The sequence below is a fragment of the Myxocyprinus asiaticus genome, chromosome 14 (assembly GCF_019703515.2).
Source record: "Myxocyprinus asiaticus isolate MX2 ecotype Aquarium Trade chromosome 14, UBuf_Myxa_2, whole genome shotgun sequence".
Lineage (NCBI taxonomy): Eukaryota > Metazoa > Chordata > Actinopteri > Cypriniformes > Catostomidae > Myxocyprinus > Myxocyprinus asiaticus.
In genome coordinates, this window is record NC_059357.1 from 47,043,714 (window position 1) to 47,062,655 (window position 18,942).

Consider the following 18,942-nt stretch of genomic DNA (forward strand, 5'->3'; position numbering starts at 1 on the left):
GTCGCGTCTGGCCCATTAGCCTTTATTTTAATATCAAATAGGGGTGGGAGATATGACCAAAATCTTATATCACGATAATGATATACACTCAAAGTCTGGCACCAATCACAATCATGCCACGGTCGAAATCACAGAGATCACATTTTTTCCCATTCTGATGGTTGATGTCAAATCAAATCAAATCAAATCACTTTTATTGTCACATAACCATATACACAAGTGCAATAGTGTGTGAAATTCTTGGGTGCAGTTCCGAGCAACATAGTAGTCGTGACAGTGATGAGACATATACCAATTTACAATAAACATCAGATTTACAATGCAATTTAAAATGTAATATACACATAATTACACACAACACAATATACAAACAATAACATACAATGTACAGTATACAATACACACAATATAGAATACACATTATACAATAAAAAAGTATATATAGTATATATAAAATGTACAGTAGGTTGTATTTTACTGTATTGACATTCAGGCTGTCGGTCGACAGTAAGTTGCCAGTGTGTTGTTAAGTGAGAATATAATATAATAATAATATAATTTATGACAGTCCGGTGTGAGATATAAGAGTAAGAGTAATAAAGTGCAGTGCTGATGTGTTTTGATCGTGGGAGATCAAGAGTTCAAAAGTCTGATTGCTTGGGGGAAGAAGCTATCATGAAGTCGGCTGGTGCGGGTCCTGATGCTGCAATACCGCCTGCCTGATGGTAGCAGTGAGAACAGCCCATGGCCCAGGTGGCTGGAGTCTCTGATGATCCACACCGCCTGGTATATTTGTCCTGGAGGGAGGGAAGCTCACCTCTGATGATGTGTCTGGCAGTTCGCACCACTCTTTGCAGTGCTTTGCGGTTGTGGGCGGTGCTATTGCCGTACCAGGCGGAGATGCATCCAGTCAGGATGCTCTCTACAGTGCAGGTGTAGAACCGTGTGAGGATGTGGTGGTTCATTCCAAACTTCCTCAGCTGTCTCAGGAAGAAGAGGCGCTGATGAGCCTTCTTCACAACGGCTTCAGTGTGGATGGACCATGTGAGTTCCTCAGTGATGTGGACACCCAGGAACTTGAAGCTGCTGACTCTCTCCACTGGTGCTCCATTGATGGTGATGGGACTGTGTTCTCTATCTCTTCTCCTGAAGTCCACCACAAGCTCTTTTGTCTTACTGACATTGAGGGAGAGGTTGTGCTCCTGACACCAGTGTGTCAGAGTGTGCACCTCCTCTCTGTAGGCTGTTTCATCATTGTCAGTGATCAGACCTACCACCGTCGTATCATCAGCAAACTTAATGATGGCATTAGAGCTGTGTGTTGCCACACAGTCATGTGTGTACAGGGAATACAGCAGTGGGCTGAGAAAACAGCCCTGCGGGGCTCCAGTGTTGAGGGGCAGTGATGAGGAGATGTTGCTGCCCATTCTAACCACCTGGCATCTGCTTGACAGGAAGTCCAGGATCCAGCTGCACAGCGAGCTATTTAAGCCCGGAGTTTCTCATCAAGCTTGGAGGGCACTATGGTGTTGAATGCTGAGCTGTAGTCAAACAACATTCTCACATAAGTGTTCTTTTTTTCCAGGTGGGAGAGATTGAACATTGTGTATTGTAGATGCAATAGCATCATCAGTGGAGCGGTTGTTGTGGTAAGCAAACTGCAATGGGTCTAGTGATGAAGGCAGCACAGAGCAGATGTAATCTCTGATTAGTCTCTCAAAGCATTTGCTGATGATGGGGGTCAGAGCAACAGGACGCCAGTCATTTACGCAAGTGATTTTGGATTGCTTTGGAACAGACACAATGGTGGACGTTTTAAAGCATGTTTGGACTACAGACAAAGAGAGGGAAAGGTTGAAAATGTCCGTAAAAACACCAGCCAGTTGGTTCGCACACACTTTGATGACGCGGCCCGGAATGCCATCTGGACCCGCGGCTTTGCGGATATTCACCTGTCGGAAGGATCGGGTTACATCCGCTACAGAGACGGAGAGTGAACTAACCTCTGTAGCTTCGGCTGCGAGAGCTCTCTCCATGAGGGTAGTGTTATTTCCCTCGAAACGATGATAAAAAGTAATTAGCTCATCCGGGAGAGAGGCAGCAGTGTTCACGGTGGAGTTTTTATTCCCTTAAAGTCTGTGATGATATTAATTCCCCGCCACATGCTTCTAGAGTTGGTGGTGTTGAACTGTCCTTCAATCTTGTTCCTGTACTGACGTTTTGCTGTTCTGGGCATAACTGGCTTGTTTATGCTCCTCCGTGTTCCCGAAATTAAAAGCGGAGGTCTGCGCATCAAGTGCCGCGCGAACATCGCTATTAATCCAAGGTGTCTGGTTCGGGTAGATCCGTATTGTTCTGGTCAGAACGATGTCCTCTACACACTTTCTAATGAAACTAGTTACGCTATCAGCATAAAGCTCAATGTCGTCATCAGAGGCGGACCAGAACATCTCCCAGTCCGCGCAATCAAAACAGTCTTGTAGCGTAGAGTCTGATTGGTCCGACCAGCACTGGTTCGTTCTGAGGGTGGGTGCTTCCTGTTTCAGTTTCTGCCTGTAAGCGGGCAGAAGCAGAATGGAAGAGTGGTCCGATTTGCCAAATGGTGGGCATGGGGAGGGATTTGTAGCCGTCCCGGAAGGGAGAGTAGCAATGATCCAAAACCCGGTCCCCTTGTGTGTTAAAACTAATGTGTTGGTGGTATTTTGGTGCAACTGATTTGAAACTGGCTTTATTAAAGTCCCCAGTCACAATGAACGCGGCCTCAGGGTGCGCGGCTTCCTGCTTGCTTATAATCCCATACAGTGCCTTGAGTGCCCGGTCTGTGTCGGCTTGTGGCGGGATGTACACAGCAGTGATAATGACCGCTGTGAATTCCCTCGGTAGCCAGAATGGTCGACACAGAAGCATGAGAAATTCCAGATCAGGAGAGCAGAAAGACTTGATAGAATGTACGTTCCTCTGATCACACCAGGATTTGTTGATCATAAAACATACACCACCACCTCTGCTTTTACCTGAGAGGTCTTTCGCTCAGTCCCTCGTCTCTCGTTGCAAAATAGATCCGCGCTCTCAGCTTGCAGAGCTTGTTGTCCAGAGACTGAACAGTTGCCAGTAGAATACTGGGTAGCGGGGGTCGATTTGCACGACGTCTTACTCTGATGAGAACGCTGGCTCTGTTTCCCCTTTTCCTTTGCGTTTTCGTGGCCGGGCTGCCCAGACAAAGGGCTCCGCTGGTGTGTTTGTAAACAGCGGGTCGGCATTGAGGAATCTGAAGTCCGGTTTACAGTGTGTAAACCAATGTCCAAAAGTGTTTGTCTGTCGTAGACAATAAGGCAGACAACATCCAAGACAAAAAACATAAGAATTGTAAACAAAACAAACAAAACACTACAATGTTGTGTCGGAGCTCGCAACGCAGCAGCCATACTCGGCGCCATCTTGAGTCCGATGTGAACATTAACTGAAGCTCCTGACCCCTATCTGCATGATTTTATTCATTGCACTGCTGCCACATGATTGGCTGATTAGATAATCCATGAATAAGTAGGTGTACAGGTGTTCCTAATAAAGTGGTCGGTGAATCTATATCACGATATAGTAATTTATGAGGAGAAAAAAATAGAAATTGGTTAATATATTAAATAACTGTATTCCACTGCCTGTTTTTGAATAATCCAGTCAGTGAATTAAATACTTTCAAATACTTTCTCTTATAACATTTTCTCTTTATTTGGAACTTTGCAAAAGTCCAAGTAAAAAATCTAATAAATAAAATGCAAATAAATAAATACAAATATATATATATATAAAATAAAACAACAACTTGGTTTTAAATCATTCTTACTATAATGCTATATTTCACATTTTGTCACATTTCAGTCTATGTTTTTGAACAATATTATCGTTATTATAAAACTTTCCTTAATAATCTCAAGATCTTCCCAAAGCAATGCAACAAAGAAAATAATGCATAAGTAAAAACGTAAAAAAAAAAAAAAAAATCCAATGAAAATAAACACTTCTTGCAGAAAATATCCAAAATTATGTAAACACATCTAGCAGAAAATAAATATTTGCTAAATATAAACACTTACCGAAAAAAATAAACAAATACCAAATTATTGCGGAGCACATCTTTTGGCTATCATAATATTATTTTGCGTGCTTCATTTTGAGGTGGTAAAGCAGATTGCTTGAATTACCAAGAGTGATTATTGTCACCCAACAGTTTGCTGATTACATGTTTCTGCTCCGTGTCAGCTTTTGTGAGCCCACACCACAGATGTCGGAACTGTTTTAATAACAAGCTCCTCTTCATTTTCTTGACTTGTTTAGGAGTCTTCCCGTTCTTTAGAGATGTTTTTTCAGGGTTTTTCCTGGGTAAAATTTTTTAAGTAGTGCGAGTGATCCCGCTCTGCGCTCTCCTGTAAATATCGGGAAGCCTGCTGTACAAGCGCATGCGACACACACGAAACACGGATGAGCGTATCAGATGAGAAAATATTAAACGCTTATGAAGCTCTGAACGCAAGATGGGTGTTACTGAATTTGCTTGGGCAGCTGCCGAAAATATTTTAATGCCATAAAAATCCTGTCTTTGTTTCTTAAACTCTCTCAGTCTGACATGAAGCCCTGCCCACTGATAGATAAGCCTATGCTGCTCACATGGATATTTACATATTGCAATATACATGATATAGCAAAATCTCTGTTGACTGACACTATATTATCGCCATGATATATATTATACTGTATATACTGTATCATCATATCATCCAGCCCTAATATGATGTATACATTTTATATTAAACCCCTCTGAAGTTGCATGGGAATTGACCCTTTGCTGAGCTCCGCCCCCCTTGGTTACCATTGCTTAGCAGAGCTTCCCATAGAAATAAATGGGAGATTTCTGTGAACTGTGAAGTGTTTTTGGCAAAATATTCTCATAAACAGAACTGATATTCTCATGTGGTCTGGAATGAAGAGTGACACTGTAAAGAATATTTATCTGATTTATTTATATATATATATATATAAAAACAAATGCTTTACAAATACTTTATATTGTGTGCTATCTATTTTTTTAAATTTTTTTTTTATTGAATATTGGTGTTTCATGCCTGTAACAACACTTCTAAAATGTTTTGCACAACCTATTCTGGCTTATTGCCATAATGTTTAACTAAACTTGCATAACACTGAAATATTGGTCCAGTGATGTTGTTTATTGTCCTTTGGTGTCTGTTGTTGGCTTTGTTCTTTGAGTTATGGTCAAATGTGGGAAGACTTGTGGTGTATGGGGCAGCCTGGGGTGTGAGCAGACACAGAGATGCCCTGCGGCCAGGCCTGAATGTGTGTGTCTCTCCCCTGCAGTTCAGAGCCTGCTGCGGGAGTCCCAGGTCATCCAGCAGACCAAAGACAAACAGATCAGCGAGCTCAAGAAAATGTCTGATCAAAGCGCTGAATCTCTGAGAAACCAATGGGAGAAGAAGGTAAGGCTCAGGTTTCCACTGGCCCATCCCAGCAGAACACAGAGCTTTATACACTCAACACTCATATCCAAAAAATCCATCGTATTTGAGTTTGCCGGTTATCTGTATATTGCAGTGATAGTAAAGAAGAGCTCTCATATTCTCAGGGATTCTCTATCCTGTATCTGTATCCTGCGCTGCCTTTGTACAGGCTTTCGGTTGAAGTGTATCTTGCTTCAGGCCTTATAAAACATTCTCTTTGTTATCTGTTTCTAAACATAATATTCTGAAGGCCTCATTGTTGGAGTTGTTGTGTCAGAGTGGACGGTGGAGATTATATGGTGCAGTTAACAGTGAGCACTCACAACCAACTTTGGTTTCTGAGGCGTTTTTCACATTTTAGAACATTTTTAAGTAAAAAGTTATGAACCAAACCAACCAGCTCTGAGATGAATCACAGCCTCTAGTTTGAAGCAACAAAAATATTGTTTTGTTAAAAGAAAACACACAAGAATGTGTTCTTACCGTCTTTTATGAGGCAAAGAATGAACTAATCATCCCATAAAGCATTGTGAATGATGTAATCAAATCAGAGTTTTTGTCTATTTGATGTATTTTCTGTTTCAGAAAACTGCTACTTCCTTTTATGCACTAATATGACAACATGCCACAATAACTGACATTAGCTAGGTAGTTAGCTTTAGAGCTAGCTTGCATTACCTAAAAATCACAGCTGCAGTGTTTGCAATTCTACAGTAGTATTAATAGTAACGGAAAGAAAAATGTCTTAGTCTTTTCTATTATCAAAGATTAATCAGCCAAACCAATATATCGGTTGACCTCTAAACCATGTATCATCACTTAACAACATCAGAGCTCATGGTAGGTCTGTATTGAAAAGTTTATCAGTTATTGTTAAAAATAAGTTTCTCTGTGGAGATTTTGAATAAAATGTTTACTTCCGGAACCAGACTGTTGAGCTCTGTTGTGTGATTGGTTCCTCCTCATGGCAGTTGCATGCAGTGGCAATGGAGATGGAGCAGGAGAAGTTTGATCTGCAGAAGAAACACACAGAAAACATCCAGGAGCTGCTGGAGAACATGAACCAGCGGCTTGCCAAGATGGAGGTCGAGTACAGCGGCCAGACTCTGAGTACATTCCCACATACATCAACACTGTAGAATGAAAACAAGCAATTTCTCCTTCTCTTTGACCAGAAAAATTAAGTGAACGCAATCACTTCTTACTACTCAACTTGCTGAGAAAGTTATTAAAAGTTAGTTAAACTGTCGACATGTTTATAGAGTAGCTAGCTATCTCGATAATAACGCATCCAGTTTAATGGCACAGACGTTTGAAGGTAATCACTCCCTTTCTGAAGTTGGTTTGCACAGTAAGCCAAGAACGCTTTAATGCGGAGACATTATAATAATAGGGAGGAGACGAACAATTCAAAGAAAAAAACAAATGGCAGCTATAGGAATTTTTTTGTTTCATTTTTTTGATACAGACATTAGTCGTGTTTTCATTTGATGCAAATAATTGGAATATCGCAAAAACTATTTAAGAATAATGCAGCATATCCATCTCATGTGTTCAAGAGATCAACATCTGGGGAAACTGGCTCAAAATGGAAGTTGAAGCCACTAGGGGAAGCCATTGTGGCTCTTTTGTTCTATGTAATAAATTACTTGCGGTTTAGGGAACACAGACAAAATGCTCTCACAAACCTTATTCATAACTTTTTTTATTTAATTGGTAAATTTGGTTTCATTGTAGTTTATGCGCATGTCTCATGGAATAAAACAATTTATCCATCTCAAGTGAGTGTTTACGTTTTTCATGTTAATTTTGGAGATTTTATTTGCATCTTGATGTTTATAATCCAGTATTTTTATGTGATATCCCAAAATTTGCAAAACAGTATGCAGATGGAAACTCAGTTATTGTCTGTTTTTTGCACATTAGCTGAACCAACCTGAATAATACAGTTTTTAGAGTGATTTGAGCTAAAGCAAAAGTTATGATATCAATATTGTCTGATTGTAATGCTGATTTGACATATTACCTACATAGAAAACAGGCCACGGAGTGAACTGACTTGCTTTAAAGAGAGATTGATTCGTTTGCATGCCTGACTAGAGTCACTGGCTTTTGTATTGTGTTTGTTTTGCTGAGCACAGGATTCCGGTCTTTCCTCTTATGTCAGCTTGTAAACATCCCTCAACTCTTCTTGTGTGTGTATTCAGGGTGTGCCTGAAACAAATAGTGCCCTGTAGTCTTTGACTGAAGCCGCCATACTAGAGCGACTGAAACACTGCAGCACCTGTCTGAGATGAGTCTGACACTCGCCCGTGTGATGCCTAATGAGTTTAGCTTGTTACAAATTAGCATTCAGCTGCTGTCGTACAGGTAAAGGCACATGCCGAGACGTGGTCTGTCAGCAGGGCCGAATTTAAGAGACTTCAAATGCATACCGACCCCACAGAGTACGACCCTTCTTTAATAATTAAACACAGCACATTTCCAGGCAGGGCCCCAGATGAAAGGCCCTTCTGTCATTGGAAATTAGGTTCTCCCATTCTGTTGGTTTAGGCTGACCCCGCCAACCCCTCCACCCATAACCCCCTCTTCTTTTCTTACTTCTATGCTCCTCGTAGGCTGCTGTTGTCAATATGTCAGCTGAGGTGAGATGCTCGTACGTTGTGTTTGATGTCTCAATACTCCAGCCTTTGAAAGCCTTTGTTTATCTTTCGTACTTTCATCATTCTTTTGTGCGCCATGCTCTGATGCTATCCGGATTTATATATTAAAAAAAAGCTCTTCAAAGCTACGTGAAGACAAGTCGGCCATATTTCATATTTTCTGGACTGGTGAGATTGGAGCACCAATGAGTGCTTGTCTTTCTACCTGTGTTTTCTTATGTTGGAATGTGTCAATTTGACCATTCATTTGCCTTGGCTCTTTGTTTGTTTGTGGCATGATTGTCACATTTTGATATGCAAAGTGGAGGTTCCAATAGCCAATTTCATACATGTATCCTGTTAAATTGCAGTAAAATTGCCAGATTGCCTTTTCGTGTACAAATGTGTACAGACGTGGCTGGCATTAGTTTTATAATAGAGGTGCATCTAAAAAAATATACATCGATGTTTATGTGTTGCATCGATGACATTGCATCATGTTGGTTATTTGATCGATGCATTGATCCAGATCGATGGATTGTTATATGCCTAGTAAATATACCACATTTGCTATTCCCGCATGCAATGGCTTTGCATCATTTATCTGTTTTGCTTCCACTCACACATCAGCACCAAAATGCCATTAAACTCTGTGATGTCATTTGCATTCTGTCATTGCAAATTTTTGGTGATGGTCATGCTTTTTTCAGAAATGTTAGCCCATCCATCCATCCAGTTAATTTGGGGCGCAGATTTTTTATATGTAAGAAGGGGGGTCCTCAAGGAAAAAAGGTTAGGAACCACTGATTTAGACCATTTGTTTTGACACTTAATTGAAATTTAGCTAAAGGGGATCCCATTTGTCTTGATCTTCTTTGAGATATATCTATACCTTGTCTGAAGTCAACCTGACATGATTTGGGAAGGCACACACCTGTCTTCATGAGGTCTCTCAGCTGGCATTGCATATCAGAGCAAAAACCAAGCCACAAGGTTCAAGGACCTGCCAGCAAGCTCAGAGACATCATTGTGTCAAGGCACAGATCTGAGCAATTCTAAAAAATACAAATCTGCTGCATTTCAGTGTTATTGTCATTAACGAAAACGAAAACTAAATGAAACATTTTAGTTAACTGAAATAAAAAGAAAAACTGACATGTTTGGATAAAAACCAAAACTAAACCAAATGTATTTTTCATAACTCCAAAACTCACTAAAATAAAATAAAAATGACCTTAGTTTTTGATACACAGACAGTATATTATCACATTTGAAGCTTTTACAACCCACCTTATTTAAAATTGAAAATGCCACTAGATAGAGGTAATACAAGAGTACCCTGAGAAATGTTATGCTGTTTTTTTTTAAATAAGACCAGTGAAAGCTTTAGCTTTAGTAGCCATTAAATACTAAAACTAAAATAAAAACAATTTAAACTGAAACTAGAAGTGACTGAGTGACAAAGTGTGAAAACTATTGAAAACTTAACTAAACTGGAATGGCAAATTGAATATAAAATAGAAATAAAAACTAAATTATAAACTAAAAAAAAACTGCTGCATTGAAGGTTCCCAAGAGCACAGTGGCCTTCAACAACTAGTCTGGAACAACTGGGACTCTTCCTAGATTGACTGTTTGGCCAAACTGAGCGATTGGAGGAGAAGGTCCTTGGTGAGAGAGGTGACCAAGACCCTGATGGTAACTCTGGCGGAGCTCCAGATATCTTGTGTGGAGAACTATCAGAAGGTCAACTGCTGCAACCAACTACTGCAACACTCCACGAGCTTTCTTGTGTCTTTTACTGAGAAGAGTTTTCCGTCAGTCCATTCTGCTGTAAAGCCCAGATCTGGTCGCTGGTGAGCTGTTGTTATTCATTTCAAATGCAAATAAATTAGCCAGTCATAACAGATGCCATTTACATATAGAATTTTAAAAGGTACTCAAGCAAAATAGCCTTTTAGATTTCAGTGGTCTTATAGTGGTGGAAAATTAGTATGAAAAACTAAATTATGACATTGTTGTTGGCACAAGAAACCACTATTGGTGCGAGAAACCACTAAACTACCCTATATCGATAGGGTAGCTTGACTACAGTTTAAAAAATATTCAGTTAGTTTAAAATTATTATTTTTTACTTAACCCTTTAAGCTCTGAGAGTGTTTTTTTTTTTTTTCGATTAACACTTTTTATTGATTCACACACTTGAAACAGAAAAGCAAAACATATATTCACAGAATCAACTATAACCCCCATTATTCCCTTTCCCCCTCCCAATCCCACCCTGATCCTCAACAAATATCCCTGTGGTCACAACTTGAGTTACACACACACACACACACACACACACACACATACACATACACACAAGATTTTATATATATAATAATCACACACATTTAAAATTGTACTTCTCTCTCCACTGCCCCTCCCTGAGAGCCCTCTAAAAAGGCCAAATAGCTGCCCCATTTTTTGTTGAACAAATCTAAGCTGCCTAGCCTTCTACATGACATCTCCTTGAATGACGCTACCCTGCCCATCTCTGTGCACGACTCTTGAAATGAGGGATCTCCAGCCAACTTCCATCACCTAAGAATGATCTGTCTGCCGATCATAACACTGGCTAGGACCCAATTTTTTATGCATTTATTCCATATATTAATGACCGCCCCATCACCTAAACTACAGAGTTTGGGGCAAAATGAAATTTGAGTGCCCAATACGTCACACATAAAACTCTGAACCCTCAACCAAAATTCTTGGATCTTAACACACCACCAAAAAACATGGGTTGTGTCCCCATTTTCTGATTGGCATCGCCAGCAGGTGGGTGTGCCTTTAAGACCAAGCCTATACAATATAGAGGGGGTCCAACAGAATTAATGTAAAATCTTAAATTGCATAAGGCGCACCCTTGCATCTCTAGATGTAGACTTGACGTTTTTTTTAATCTTAGCCCACACTCCCTCCTCCAATACCAAGTGATCTCCCATGATCTCTTGAGAGAAGCCGAAGCTCCATCCCCCAGACTCTGAATTAGCAGGGAGTAATACACTGATGCCTAATGACCTTTTCTAAAAGCAGTAATCACCACTCCCAGAGTATCTGCCATTCTAGGGGGGTGTATACTACTCCCAAAAATAGTACAAAGCAGATGGCGCAACTGTAAATACCTGAAGAATTGAGACCTGGAAATCCCAAAATGTTTAACCATATTTTCAAAGGATCTCAACACTCCACTCTCATATAGGTCACCGAGCATATTAACCTCCCTCACAATCCACTCTGCCCAGCAGAAAGGGGACTTATTAATACATAATTTGGGGTTCAGCCATATGCTCGAAGCAACATTTAAATAAATGTCTGAATTAAACACTCTGGACACTTTTGTCCATATTGCGTGCAAATGCGAGATAACGGGGTGCAACTTCTCTGGTTAGTTTGATAGAAAGGTTTTGCAATGGTGAAATAGGGTCAAGAACTTCCTGTTCAATACAAAATCAGGGAGGGGCTCTTTCAGGTGGAAGCGACCAATGAGCCAAATGTCTGAGTCCGAATGCATAATAATAAAACAAAATCTTGGGTAGGTCTACCCAACCTTTGTCAATCAGCCTATGTAACTTATTGAAATGTAATCTGGGATGTTTACCATTCCAAATGAAAGACTTCGGTATGCTATCAAATTGTTTGAAATAAGAGAGGGGGACATCTACAGGGAGAGATTGTAGCAGGTAGTTGAATTTTGAAAATACAATTCATTTTAATAACACTAACCTTCCCAGTCATTGATACAGTAAATGTAATGAAGCCCACCTGCTCACATCGCTCAAAAACCTTTTTATTAAAGGGTCAAAATTAACTCTAACTAAATCACACATATTTGCTGGGAATAAAATACCCAAATACTTAATGCCCTATTTGGGCCACTGGAAGGCGCCCGGCTGAAAAGCCGTTACCGGGCAGTATGCTATTAGAGCCAAAGCTTCGTATTTAGACCATTTAACTCTGTATCCTGACTTACAAAAGGAATTAATAATTCTGTGGAGGCAAGGCATAGATCTTGTAGGGTCAGAGACAAATAATAAAATATCATCTGTGTAAAGCAAAAGCTTATGCACAACACCTCCCATCACCACCCCTGGAAAATCATCCTCCTTTCTTATCGTGGCTGTAAATGGTTCCAGGGCAAGACAGAACAATAAGGGGGGAAAGAGGGCAACCCTTCCAGGTGCCCCTATCCAGAGTAAAATAATCTGAAATTAATCCATTCGTTTGAACTGCCGCTATAAAGTATATAAAGTAACTTATCCATCCAATAAAAGTATTACTGAACCTGTACATTTCCAAAATCCTAAAAAAATAATCCCATTCTTCCATATCAAACGCCTTTTTGGCGTCAAGCGAGATGGCAGTGACCAGAGTCTGATCGTTTGCCACTGACCACATGACATTAATGAAACACCTAATGTTATCAGAAGAGTTATGGCCCTGAATAAACCCCACCTGATCTATATGTTTAAGAGATGTCATAACTTTACTTAATCGGTTAGCCAACATTTTTGACAATATTTTAACGTCTAGTTGGATTAGGGAAATTGGACAGTAACTCTTACACTTGCTTGGATCTTTGTCCTTTTTAAGAATCAGACTGATCCGGGCTTGCATCATGGTTGGCGGAAGCTTTCCATTCTTTAATTATTCTGTATAAACTGGAGCCAGTTCTGTAGCATAAGATCAAAAAAATTCAGCAGCAAAGCCGTCTGGCTCCGGAGCCTTGCCTGTAAGCAAGTCCTTAATTACCTCGCCAAGCTCCTCCAAGGTTATCTCTGAATCAAGAGAATTTTTTTGCTCAGCCGTCAGTTTATGAAGTTTTAATGGTTCCACAAAGTTTCTAATATCCTCTTCAGTAGACGAAGATGTGAAGCTATAAAGATCAAGATAGTATTCTTTAAAAGCATTGTTAATATCAATGGCCGTGGTAAATATTTCACCACCAGCAGATTTCACTGAGGGAATTGTAGAAAAAGACTCAATCTGTTTTATATATCTAGCCAGGAGTTCCCTATCTGTCACTCACTCGACGTTGGTGTCGATGTATTGACACTAGTGGTCACTCTTGGGAGCCCGAGACACCTCTGGTCTTTGATAAAAGGTCAATGAAAATTGGCGAGTGGTATTTGCATGCCACTCCCCCGGACATACGGGTATAAAAGGAGCTGGTATGCAACCACTCATTCAGGTTTTATGCTGAGGAGCCGAGACAAGGTCCGGCCATTTCAGTGGGTAGTTCAGCATTGTGGAAGGAGGGACCAATGTCTCGTTCCCTCCATCAGGGAACAGAGGTTACACCAGTAACCGTGACGTTCCCTATCTGTCACTCACTCGACGTTGGTGTCGATGTAGTGACACTAGGGGTCCCTATACAAAACGCCACAAGGCTGAGCTGTGTTACGTGAACTGGGGGTGTGTGGTGGGCAGACTTGCTGTGTGCCTCATAGCCAGCACACCAGGTCAACACGTAACCTCCCCCTACACAGTTATGAGTGTCAAACGGCCCTTTTTGGGGACAAGTCGACTACCCAAAGATAGAGATAGGCTTAACCCAGTCGTGGCCTCTTTTCCCCTTCTCTTTTTCCACTCCCTAAAAAAGAAGGGGGATTATCCAACTGGGCCGCCAGGTCTAGTCGGGGGGTGTCCCTCCCAAGGGGAAGACACCGCGGAGACCACACCTCGCCCCAAGAGAGGGGGGGATATTTAAGTGGAAGAATACGTCACATGGTCTTTCCAACCATGTGGAAAGCCTTCAAGGTAGATCCTGCCCAATGGGGGAGGAGTTACTACAAACATGGAGACTGGGGCAGAGAGGCTCTGCCCAAGGAAGATGCAGTTTGCCAGCAGGGAAACAAATTAGTGGAAGATATAGATCACATGGGGTTAGCCTTACAGGGAACTGCCACATGCGGAGCACCTACCCCAGAACCGGGCTCTTAGTTAGCGCGTGTACTGGGCCAGCAGCGAGTCTCTCCGAAAACTCGACTGCCACAGGGCTCGGAGGAAGTCAACCAGGGAACAAATTTTGTGAACACTACTGGGAATTAATGGCGCACGTCTTCAGCTCAAAAGGAGGTGGAAGGCTCTATGTGCAAGCGATACACCCGGCCAGATATCCGCTTATGTTGCGTGCCACTACCTGGGACGAAACAGGTTCCACCCGGAGGTTGTAGAATCTTGCAAATGTTTTGGGTGTTGCACAGCCCGCTGCTCTGCAAATGTCTGTTAGAGAGGCACCTCTGGCCAAGGCCCAAGAAGCCGCTACACCACGGGTAGAATGGGCTCGTAGCCCTACCGGGGGCAGCATGTTTTGGGCGAGATATGCCATAGTTATGGCGTCAACGAGCCAGTGGGCGATCCTCTGCTTGGAGACAGCACTTCCTTTCCGCTGTGCACCAGAAGCAGACAAAGAGCTGCTCAGAGATTCTAAAGCTCTGCGTACGATCCAAATAGATGCGTAAAGCGCGCAACGGACACAGCGACGATAGGGCTGGGTCTGCCTCCTCCTGGGGCAGCACTTGCAGGTTCACCACCTAGTCCCTAAAGGGATGGTGGGAACTTTGGGCACATAGCCCGGTCAGGGTCTCAGGATCACGTGAGAGTAACCTGGACCGAACCCCAGGCACGTTTCGCTGACAGAGAATGCTTCTAGGTCACCTACCCTCTTGATGGAAGTGAGCGCAGTCAGGAGGGCAGTCTTCAAGGAGAGTGCCTTAAGCTCGGCTGACTGCAAAGGCTCAGAGGGGGCCCTGAAGAACTACAGAGGTCCGATGAGGGAACGAGGCACAGCCTGGAGGGATTCAGCCTCCTGGTGCCTCTTAGGAACCTGAAGATCAGGTCGTGCTTCCCTAAGGATTTACCGTCGACTGCGTCGTGGTGTGCTGCTATGGCAGCAACGTACACCTTCAAGGTGGAAGGGGACAGCCTCCCTTCCAACCTCTCCTGCAGAAAGGAAAGCACTGATCCAACTGCGCATCTCTGAGGGTCTTTCCGACGGGAAGAACACCACTTAGCGAACAGACGCCACTTAAAGGCATACAGGCGCCTCGTAGAGGGAGCCCTAGCCTGAGTGATCGTGTCTACCATTGCAGGTGGGAGACAGCTTAGGTCTTCCGTGTCCCGTCCAGGGGCCAGACAAGGAGATTCCAGAGGGCTGGGCGCGGGTGCCGGATGGTGCCGCTTCCCTGAGAAAGAAGGTCCTTCCTCAGGGGAATTTGCCAGGTGGGAGCTGTCACGAGGAGCATGAGGTCCGAGCACCACGTCTGGATGGACCAGGACGACCTGCTCCTCATCCTCCCTGACCTTGCACAGGGTCTGTGCAAGCAGGCTCACTGGGGGAAACACATATTTGCGAATGCCAGGGGGCCAGCTGTGTGCCAGCGTGTCTATGCTGAGGTAGGCCTTGGTCAGGGCGTACCAGAGCGGGCAGTGGGGAGGATTCTTGGGAGGCGAACAGGTGCACCTGTGCCTGTCGAATTGACTCCAAATCAGCTGGACCACCTGAAGGTGGAGTCTCCACTCTCCCTTGAGGGTAACCCGTTGTGATGGCGCGTCCACCATAGTGTTGAGGTTGCCCAGGATGAGAGTGGCTTGCAGTGACTTGAGGTGCTGCTGACTCCTGAGGAGGAGACGGCAGGCAAGTTGTGACACAACGAGAGCGCAAACCACCTTGGCGGTTGACATATGCTACCGTTGTCATGTTGTCTGTCTGAACTAACACGTGCTTGCCCTGGATTAACGACCGAAACCTCCGCAGGGTGAGCAGAATTGCCAACAACTTGAGGCAGTTGATGTGCCAATGCAGTCGCGGACCTGTCCAGAGGCCGGCGGCTGCGTGCCCATTGCAAACGGTGCCCCAGCCCGTTTTGGAGGCGTCTGTCGTGACCACGACGCGCCTGGGGACCAGTTCTAGAGGAACACCTGCCCGTAGGAATGAGAGGTCGGTCCAAGGGCTGAAAAGACGGTGACAGACCAATGTGATGGCCACGCGGTGTGTCCCATGGCGCCATGGCCGTCTTGGGACTCGAGTCTGGAGCCAGTGCTGAAGCGGCCTCATTTGCATCAACCCGAGCGGGGTGGCCACCACCGAGGATGCCATATGCCCCAGGAGCCTCTGAAGAAGTTTCAGTGGAACCGCTGTTCCCTGTTTGAACGCCTTCAAACAGGCCAGCACCGAGTGGGCACACTCGTTCATAAGGCGTGCTGTCAAGGAGATTGAGTCCAACTCCAAACCAAGAAAAGAGATGCTCTGAACCGGGAGGAGCTTGCTCTTTTCCCAGTTGACCCGAAGCCCTAGTCGGCTGAGGTGTGAGAGCACCAGGTCCCTGTGTGCGCACAACACGTCTCGAGAGTGAGCTAGGATTAGCCAGTCATTGAGATAGTTGAGAACGCGAATGCCCACCTCCCTTAACAGGGCAAGGGCAGCCTCGGCGACCTTCATAAAGACGCGAGGAGACAGGGACAGGCCGAAAGGGAGGACTTGTACTGATACGCCTGACCCTCGAACGTGAACCGCAGGAAGGGTCTGTGTCGAGGAAGGATCGAGGTGTGGAAGTACACATCCTTCAGGTCTACCGCCGCGAACCAATCTTGATGCCGGATGCTCACCAGAATGCGTTTTCGCGTCAGAATCTTGAATGGGAGTCTGTGTAAAGCCTAGTTCAGAACTCACAGGTCCAAGATTGGCCTCAACCCACCGCCTTTTTTCGGTACGATGAAAAAACCCCTTCTTCATCCCGGCTGGAGGGACAGGTTCTATCGCGCCCTTCTGTAGGAGGGTAGCGATCTCCACACAAGGTAGCAGCATTTTCGTCTTTCACCAAGGTGAAGTGGACACCGCTGAACCTGGGCGGATGCCCGGCGAAGTGAATCGCGCAGCCGAGTCAGACGGTCCGGACCAGCCCTCGTGACAGATTGGAAAGCGCAAGCCATGCGTCCAAGTTCCGCGCAAGGGGGACCAAAGGGACAACATCATCGGATGTACCGGCAGGTGGGGCCTCGCGGCGGGGCAGAGCTCGAGGTGCCACACCACGTCGTGGCCGTGCTGAGTCTAAGGACATCGAAGCACTTACCTGGATTTGTGCCACAGCTGGGCGCTCAGGGGCGGGAGACCACTGCTGGAGCGCCAAACCTGCCAAATGGAGTGGTGGACGGTGGTTGTGATGACGGCCGTACACACCGGACCCAGGGAACAAGGAAACCGCTCTTGCTGAGCTCTTGAGTACTGCAGTCACTTGGGCATGCAGCGCAAAATGCAGAAGGTAACAAAAAGATGAAGATCTGCTTACCAGCTCCAGAGCAGCGGGTTTCGTTGTCCCTGGGTTGCCCATCTCAAGGGCGCTTTGAAGCCTTTCATGGGTTCTAGGCAGCCACGAGACGGGTGGCGTTTGCTTCATGTGGTGGGCTCCATGCCGAGGCCGGGCCGAAGGGGCGGGCTGCGGTGGAGCTGGTGCAGTCACCGCAGGGGGACGCCCTTGGCGATGAGTAGACGGGGTGCAGGATCTTGAGCCGCGCCGGGGCAGGATATGCTGGCAAGCATCCATCTACTGCTCTACCATCGAGAACTGCTGGGCAAAGTCCTCGACGGTGTCGCTGAATAGGCCCGCCTGGGAAATGGGGGCAGCAAGGAATCTTGTCGGCCTCACCCAACTCAACCAGGTTGAGACAAAGGTGGCGCTCCTTGACCACTAGTGTGGCCATCGTCCACCCGAGAGACTGCGCCGTGACCTCCATTGTTCAGAGAGCGAGGTCGGTCGCCGAGCGCAGTTCCTGCATCAATCCCGGGGCGGAACTACCCTCGTGCAGTTCCTTTAGCGCCTTGGCGGACTTGCAGGAGAGCCATGGCATGCAGGGCGGAGGCGGTTTGTCCAGCGGCACTGTAGGCCTTGGCCGTCAGAGACGACGTAAACCTACAGGCCTTGGAGGGGGGGCTTTGGGCACCCGTGTAGGTGGCGGCGCTCTGCGGGCATAGGTGCACCGCGAGCGCCTTTTTCCACCGGGGGATTGCCGAATAGCCCTTGGCCACCCCACCATCGAGGGTAGTGGGGCGGGGAAGCTGAAAAGATCGGGACCGGGCAGTAAAAAGTGCCTCCTGCGACCTTTTCAGCTCTTCATGCGCTTCCGGGAAGAAAGGAACGGGGGCAGGGCGTGGCTTTGAGCAGCGCCGCGAGCCCAGGAACCAATCACCGAGCCACGAGGATTCAGGGAAGAGCGGTGAAATCCACTCTAACCGATGCTCGCGGCTGCCCGGGAAAGCATGTCGTCATCGCCGTGTCAGCCTGTGACTGGGCAATCGACCCCAAGGGAGGAGCCCAGCTGAGGCTTCTGACTGGACGAGCCCGCTCTCTGATGCTGCGCTCGAGAGCTCATCGCTTTCGCGGGCTCAGAATAAGAGGTCGAACTCGCCGTGAGACGAGCCGGCGGACTCACCCATAAGCCCGATCGGGGCAGACAAGCGTGCTGGGGAATGGGAGGTCCACGGGGGGATACCCGGCGGAGGCGGTCCCATTGGGGTCCCCAAATCGCCCCCAGTGCTAGCCGCGCTGGCCTCATACCCGTGGGTAAAAGGACCGAGGTGGGAGCCTCTGGGGTGGCTCGCTTTCTTACGAAGGCGAGCCGCGACCGCAACGTTGCCACGGACATATTCTCGCAATGAGAACATGACCATCCATGAACGCTGTCTCTGCGTGAGCAGTGCCCAGACACGAAAGACAGTGATCGTGACCGTTAGAAGGCGAGAG

The 18,942-nt window shown here is 45.4% G+C and overlaps 1 pseudogene; it reads left to right on the forward strand.

The window, feature by feature from the left end:
- LOC127452269 (centrosomal protein of 112 kDa-like) overlaps positions 1-18,942 on the forward strand; it is a 284,785-nt pseudogene that overhangs the window by 79,425 nt on the left and 186,418 nt on the right.